Source organism: Girardinichthys multiradiatus, chromosome 4 (assembly GCF_021462225.1).
Source record: "Girardinichthys multiradiatus isolate DD_20200921_A chromosome 4, DD_fGirMul_XY1, whole genome shotgun sequence".
Taxonomy (NCBI): domain Eukaryota; kingdom Metazoa; phylum Chordata; class Actinopteri; order Cyprinodontiformes; family Goodeidae; genus Girardinichthys; species Girardinichthys multiradiatus.
The window spans coordinates 5,746,125-5,753,846 of record NC_061797.1 but is presented as its reverse complement, the minus strand read 5'-3'; positions in this window follow the sequence as shown (position 1 = coordinate 5,753,846).

The following is a 7,722-nucleotide window of genomic DNA, read 5'->3' as shown; positions in this document are numbered from 1 at the left end:
ACAAACTGATTTCCTCATTGGGCTAGAAATATTATGCAGTCATGATATGGTTTCTACTAAAACAGTTTTAGTGATTAACCAGGGCTGAACTTAGATCCAGTCCCTCACTGTTTTTTTTTTTTTTTCATTGGTTTCGTATTCCAAAGGCAAAGAACCAGTTCTGAACCACTTCATTGATATCATCACTAACACCATCTCTTCCAGTATGTGTGATTTCCCCTTTATTGTGTTATGAATTTTTGTGAGGATCACAGTGCAGGGAAGCTGTTAACCTAATCACCCTATTTATCGCTGACTCCTGCAGTTGAAGTTTCCTATTAGTTTGAATGGTACTGCTGGTACATGTCTAGGTCATATCCCGGTGCTCAGGTATAAAAGGTATTTTATAAGGGTATATATTTTATAAAGGTATAAAAGCATTTCACTCAGTGTACGCATTAGTAGTGAGTTAGGAGTTGAAATTGTGAGCATTGATCATTGCATTTTATCCTTGTTACCTGTGGTGGACCAGACTTAAGCAAAGACAAATGTTCAAAAATTGGAAAAACTTCAATTTAATACTGTAAAAAATGGTTAACCAAAGGTCAACTTCAATACAAAAATAACTCAGATAATAAATGACATGAGTTTGGGCCCAACTCAGCTGAGGTCAACTGAACAGCAACAAAACTGACCTCCAGACCAAAAAAAAAAAACTACTTAAATAGGGGTGGAATAACCTAGACTCACCAAATGGGGAAGGCACAACATAAGAAGAACAACAAATGGAAAAAAAATACATACAAACTAATTAACAAACATAAATGACACAAATTAATTGTTAACTTAACACAAATAAGTGAATACTAAAGTGACAAAATAACTAACAACTTTAACAAGTTAAGAAGTTAAGTCCCCCCCTCAGTCTTTTGAAATAATGGTATGTTCCTGGTTTCCACCTCCAGCTGGTCTGCATTTGCAGAACACTTTGTGGTGGTGGTAAAAGCATCCACCACACTACCATTGATCAAATGCTTTACTTTAAATAATATGAATGTAAAAAAAAGTTAATGTAAACTTTCTGAAAGTTTACATTGACTTTGAATGTTAGCCCATGTTAGCAAGGATGCTCCTAACATCACTTTACCCATCAGAAACTGGACCTATTCTGTCCTCCCGTTTGGAAGGAGGTCAGATTAGCTTTAAAAATAATTAAGAACAACACCTGCTAAATGTTCGAACAACCAGTTCATAATACAAATCAGAAATTTAAACATTAAACATTTTAAAGAATGATTTGCTGAATTAGAAATAAATAATCTTCTGGACTACTGATTTTTTTAATGTCAACTAGCCCTCACAGTGAACTAATTTTAAATGAAAACAACACTCCTAAGATGGCAACGGAAAAGCACGTATGCACTTATATGACGGCAGGCATGATGATGTTGCATCTAGATTAGTGGTTCAGCTAACACAAAGAAAATAGCTTATTTAGCAACCCCTTCAAGTTCCACATGTATCTTTAAATATCATTGATACAATTATTAATATGTGTATGAGCGCTGGCGGCATGTTACAGTTTATCACAGCACATACAGAAACGAGCTGTGTAGTACACAGCAGAACTAATGGTTGCTTCCGTTTTAGCATTAGCAGTTTCAGTTTTTAGGGATAATGGAGAGAATTTAGCATGTTTATAAGGACTACGCAGACATATTTTATGTAGGTTAGTAAGAAGGAGATTGGACAAACACAGATTAAACAGAATAATGTCACAATGCAGGAACAAAGTGACTCCTTACCAGTAATCAACTTTATAAACCAAATTGGTAGCTCTAGGCTTAATGGCCTTTTAGCATTTAGCTTTTTAGCACCACAAGCAAATTAAAACACAGTGAGAATAAAAAACTTTGGCTTGTTTTACCCTAAATTAATTTTCTCTGCTAATAACAACCTCTTATTGTGACAGTGCAGCATGTCCAATGGGCCAGTGAGTTTAGCAGGTCCTTAGGGGCAAGTCAGTCGCATGGCGAGCGGTGGCTCTCAGTGTACCTGCCTAGGGGGAGCTTCTGCTTAAACTACAAGCTTAAGGTGTGCAGAACTGTGGTTTTTATGCTATCTTCTGTGAGGGCAGTGGGGAGAAACCACTTTGTCAGGGACACCTTCTCTCTATGGGGAATTTTGGCTTAGATCCATTTCTGCAGAAGCTCAGAAATAAAGGTTAAGATGACTAGTCTTATTTCCAACCAGGATACAGTCGCTTGTGACGGCAGACTGTGTTTTACTTTTGTATTAAAATTTTTTTCTTTGAAGAAAACTGTCTTTAACTTGGCATGAGAGGTCAAAATAGTTTAATGCAACAAGTTCAGGCTGTGGATAAAAGAGCAGAGAGACGCTGCCGCACATAGAGTTTTGTAGTTCTATGATGTCAGTAGGATTCCAGCTGTGACTCCTCCTTCCTGGGAGCTGTGCAGATGGGTTAAAACTGTGTTTTCTGGGAATCAGCAGTCTCTTTTCTGTGTGAATTTTAGTCTTGTTTTATCCCTTTGCTGGGCACAACAGCAATTAAAGTAATCAGTTGAAGTAATTCAAGCATCTCATAAGGATGGCTCCTGGGCACATCCCTTCGGAGGTTTACTGGGCATGTCCCAGTGGGAGGAGAGTGAGAATGTTAGATGGACGATACATCCTTTCTTGCCTGGGAAAGTTTCCTGATCTCTCAGAACAAGCTGTAGAGTGATGCCAGTGTTACCTTCATGAACCTAAAAATGCACCTTTATGACATTTGTCTGTCTCATATTCTTGTGTCTTAGAGGTTATTAGATGTACTGGAATGGACAAGTGAGTACATGCTGTACAAGAAACTTGTTAATTTTTGTATGTTTTTCCATTTTTTTCTTAGGTGCACTGATGGGCAATTTACCTCTCTATAAAACAAGGTTGTCAAAAGGCTGACGGGTAAAAGGAGCCCTCTATCCCTTCTCTCTGTCGCCCAGTCTCTCTCCTCATGCCTTTCTGTAGTACTGAAAGGCTCATCAGGACTTGTCATCACTCTAATGAATATCATTTAAATTACTTTGTGTATGGGAGCGAGTTTGGATGTCGATTTAATTTGTGCATGTGTTTGAGCTCTTGTGCTTGGCGGGGCGGACGGACGGAGAGCAGCAGCCCTAATGAAACGCCCGCCTCTGTGACAGGCTGATGAGCCCCGACCTGATCAGGGGGGTTTGAGTGGAAATTTTGACGTGATGGCAGCGAAAGGGAGCGTACTCCACATACACAACAATCCAGACAGAGCAGAAGATACCAAAATGCAGCAATACACCAAAATGCTAGGACACACAATTACACACACAAACAATAAAAACGAAAGGTGTACTTCAGCAGGAATATTAATATGTACCTATTTGCATACAGACTCAACCAAACACACCTACAGAGACAAATATCAGCACACATCGAATCTGCATTTCAGGACATAAACTAAATGAAGGGTGGGCTCGTGTTATCACGGCCTTCCAGTGTGTTATGTTAGCAATGCTAGCTGAGCACCTGTCCTAATTTACAGATCCTATCCACTTTTAGAGCAGCCCTGCTAATGATGGCACTTCAGTGTCCCCTGGGCCGGGGAATATGTAAAATAACAGTCGCTCTACTCTGCTCAAGATGAGCCATACCAGCCCATAAGCATAGCCTTATCAAAATGAAATTACAATATATGCTGATACCATATTTCCACTGCCCCCACTCTGAATCCTCCGGTGTGCACTCCCACTGCCGCACACCCAGTGAAATATTACAACCTTTCCCAATGCAAAAGATATAAATCTGCATTGAGGAACTGCAAAAACAGCACAAAGCATTCCCTGGCTGGCCTCTATCTAGTGAACCACTTATGATTTAGCATTGCAGGTGTATCAAGAGCCCACTATTCCTCTTTGCTTCTATTTTTTTCTGCCTGTGGCACAGCGGAAGGCACGGTTGCACCTTTACCCACTCAGCTGCAGAGCCTTGTTTCATTACTATCACCCAGAGGTTTTAATTGAGTCAGATCCAATTATGAACCAGCAATTAGCTATTAATGTAATCAATTACTCCTCCACGCTTGTCACATCAGAATACAATGCCGACGTGGAATTGTGCATATGGTACATTCAGCATATTACAAGGTTTATCACACTCATGGAAGGTTAAAAAAAGACATTTAATTAATGAAAATAACAAAAACAGTATTATTAGTGGGGTGGTGTTATTCTCGTGAAGTCTCTGATAAAGAATCAGTTTGAAAATTTGAAATTTGAAATTATGCTTTGTTTTCTTTTGTCGGTTTTGAAGAAGGTTCCAGTTTTGTTTTTATAACCTTTTTGGTTGCCCAGTAGTTAAAATAATTGAATTGAATGTGAGTCTTTGCAGCCAACAACAGAACATCTGCCGTTGAGGGTAGCGATTGTAAAGCGTGTGTAAGGTAAAACCAGCAGGCGAGACGTAATCCTCTACTGAAAATCAAGCAGGTGGAGCTCCGTTTCAGTTGCAAGCCAGGGGCGGGACTCGTTGCTAGGTGACAATTTAATTGTGACAGTTTTTCAAACCACGCGTTTTGTAGAAAATTGACTGAACTGTTTGTAGAAGCAATTAGACCCAAATGGGTCTCTAATGCCACCTTTAATATACTTTTTTTCTGACCATTGACTGTTATTAATATTTAAGTTGAGTGTTTTACTTTCTTACAACCAGAAACTTTTTGTGTATTCTATTAAGATTGTATGTGACAAAATATTGCACAATTGTAAAGGCAAAGTTAAATGTCATAAAGTTGTGAAAAAGCATGATGTGAAATTGTGTTCTGCGTCCTTTAATAACTCTAAATAAAACCAAGTCACCGTATATTTTATGGTGTCTACTTAAAAGTTTTTATTTGCAATGAATTTCATTGCTCATTTTGCATGTTTTTGAGCTGCATCACAAACCAAAGACAACTTTCTTTTGAGGCAGAAATACCTAAGAGGCATAACACGTCAAGTGAAACTTTTCATAAAAATAAAGACATTTATAAAAATGGAAGAGCACAACAGAACATACATACACACACATGGTAAACTTTTACCATCCTAATTTCATCCAGGAATTGGTCAAAACAGCAGACTTAAAATTGACTTTGTATCCACGGGCTGATGAGGCCAAAGTTCTGAAGTAATTTTGTGTACAAACAAGTATGCTCTGGATTCTGCTCTTGAACGCATGTCTTAATTTGTGCTCAGCACATGCCAGAGTTGAGTTTTCACGTGCACAATCCAGTTTCCCCCAGAACTGTAAAGTCATGTGCAGGGAGTAAATGTAATTTCAAGTCACTTCCTGATACTGTGTGTGATTCCATATCTTCTGTCTCTGGACAGTTTTAAGCCAAATAAAGAATTGCTTTTCAGAATGCAGAACAGTACCCAAAACCTATAGCTAAAAAACTGAAAAAAAAAAGTGTTTTTCAAAACTTTTAGCTGTTGGAAGAACAGGCAATGAACTGAGCACTTGTCAGGACACGTTGTCACCATGATCTCTCTCCTCTTAACCAACATGCATCTTGACAAGGCAATCAGCTCCCCACATCCCTGCCCAACCCTTACCTCAAAGTGTAATTAAATGATACGTTCATATTTGTGGGACAATAGAGTGGTACCCGGTCATACAATGCTGTCATGGGGAACTGCAGGCATGACAAACACTCTTATTAGCAGCCACCCTGCATCGTATTAGGAACAGGGCTGGCCCAGATCTACTGTGTGTGTATACACAATCTCTATGAGGGAAATAGAACATGCGACCAAATAGGCACTGCACTTTCATAGAATCATACAACTTTCAGCATGGCCGCTGGTGATTGTTTAAGATATGCCCACAAAGGGCAGATGGAGGTAAAGGGGACATGTACTCTACCGTGTCAGTACAACATAGATCTCCCTGTAAATCAATGAAAAATGATGTGAGCCCAGCATCACAGCTGTTTGATATGCAAACAGCTCCTCAGCATAAATGTGCCCTGACAGCTTTGGACATGGACTGCAGAGAAGAGATTCCTAGGCCCAAGTGTGCAGAGAAGAGAAGGACAGAAGCAGAAATAACTAAAAATCACCTCTCAATAACGGATGACTCAGAAAAGAAGCTTTTAGCTTTCAACACGCACTGCAAAATTCCCAGTTCATTTTTGTAATGCTGGGATAATTTTTCAAACCACAAATATGATTGGAGGCACACCACACATACAGCTGGTCTCAAAGGGTACTGTAAGTGAACACAACAGTTCTCACTAAATATCTACATCAAAAAACAAAAAATGGAACCAAGCTGCATTTGGTGTTTTCTCTGTTGATGTCTGTGAGACACATTCCCTCCCTTTCCTTTTATGAGGTGGGTATTTAAGCGTGTGCTTGCTTTAATCCTGTGTGTGAGGCTCAGTGTAGTGCAGGCCTGTTCTCATGACTTCCATTGTTGCCGTCATTCTTTGTCTGTGGAATAAAGCTGCCTCTGTTGTCTCGCCAGCTTCCTGCTTCAAACACAGAGCCTGGCTGCTCTGTGAAGATCTCCCTCCTCCCATCTCATTCTGCCTTTTTCCTCCATCTTTGTTTCTCTCACTCTGTCATTCAGCCTCTCATCTCAATTGTTTACCTCTTGTCTTTTAGGTCTGTCTAGATCCCTCTAACCGGATTCTACATGTGCTCCCCCTTATCTCCTCGCTAAAAGAAAATAAACTTCTTCTTTTGAACTCGGGAAGAAGGACAATAGTTATTTTCTCTGAGCAGAAGGAGAGTAGCTAAAAAGTGAGGGGATGACGTGGCACCAGAAGCAAATGGAAAAAAAAAGACTAAAGAGTTAGATATAAACTGAAACATATAGTGCCTTGCAAAACTAATTATGCATCTTAAACTTGAACTCTTGAAACTTGAAAGATTTTACATGACAAACAAACATACTATTTACAAAGTTGTACATAAATGTGAAGTGAAAGGAAAAAAAAAAAAAATTATATATATATATATATATATATATATATACACGCAGTACAGACCAAAAGTTTGGACACACCTTCTTATTGAAATAATTTTTTTTATTTTTATGACTATGAATATTGTAGCTTCACACTGAAGGCATCAAACCTATGAATTAACACATGTGGAATTATATACTGAACAAAAAAGTGTGAAACAACTGAAAATGTGTCTTATATTCTAGGTTCTTCCAAGTAGCCACCTTTTGCCTTGATTACTGCTCCGCACACTCTTGGCATTCTGTTGCTGACCTTCAAGAGGTAGTCCCCTGAAATGGTTTTCCAACAGTCTTGAAGGAGTTCCCAGAGATGCTTAGCACTTGTTGGCCCTTTTGCCTTCCCTCTGCGGTCCAGCTCTGTCATAATGTGAACTGCCGATCTGAACCACATGCAGAGACAACCAGAGACAACAAAGTTCAGATGGTTAGTTTTATTTAACTACGAGCCCTGGAGACGGAGACCAGGACTGGAAACTACTGGCTGCGGGAGAAGATCAAAGTTACTGACTGGACCCCAGAAACGTGCCAGAGAAATATGTGCGGTTTACAGGTGAGAGCAGGGGGTCCACCAGGGATGGGCCACAGAACCTGGAGTGAGTGTGAGTGCAGTCAGTCTTCATCCACCGCGGCTGGCAAGGCGGTGCCAAGCGGAGGGCGCTGGGAGGGCGGACAGGGTTCGCTCAGCTGGGAGGGGTCACCGGAGAG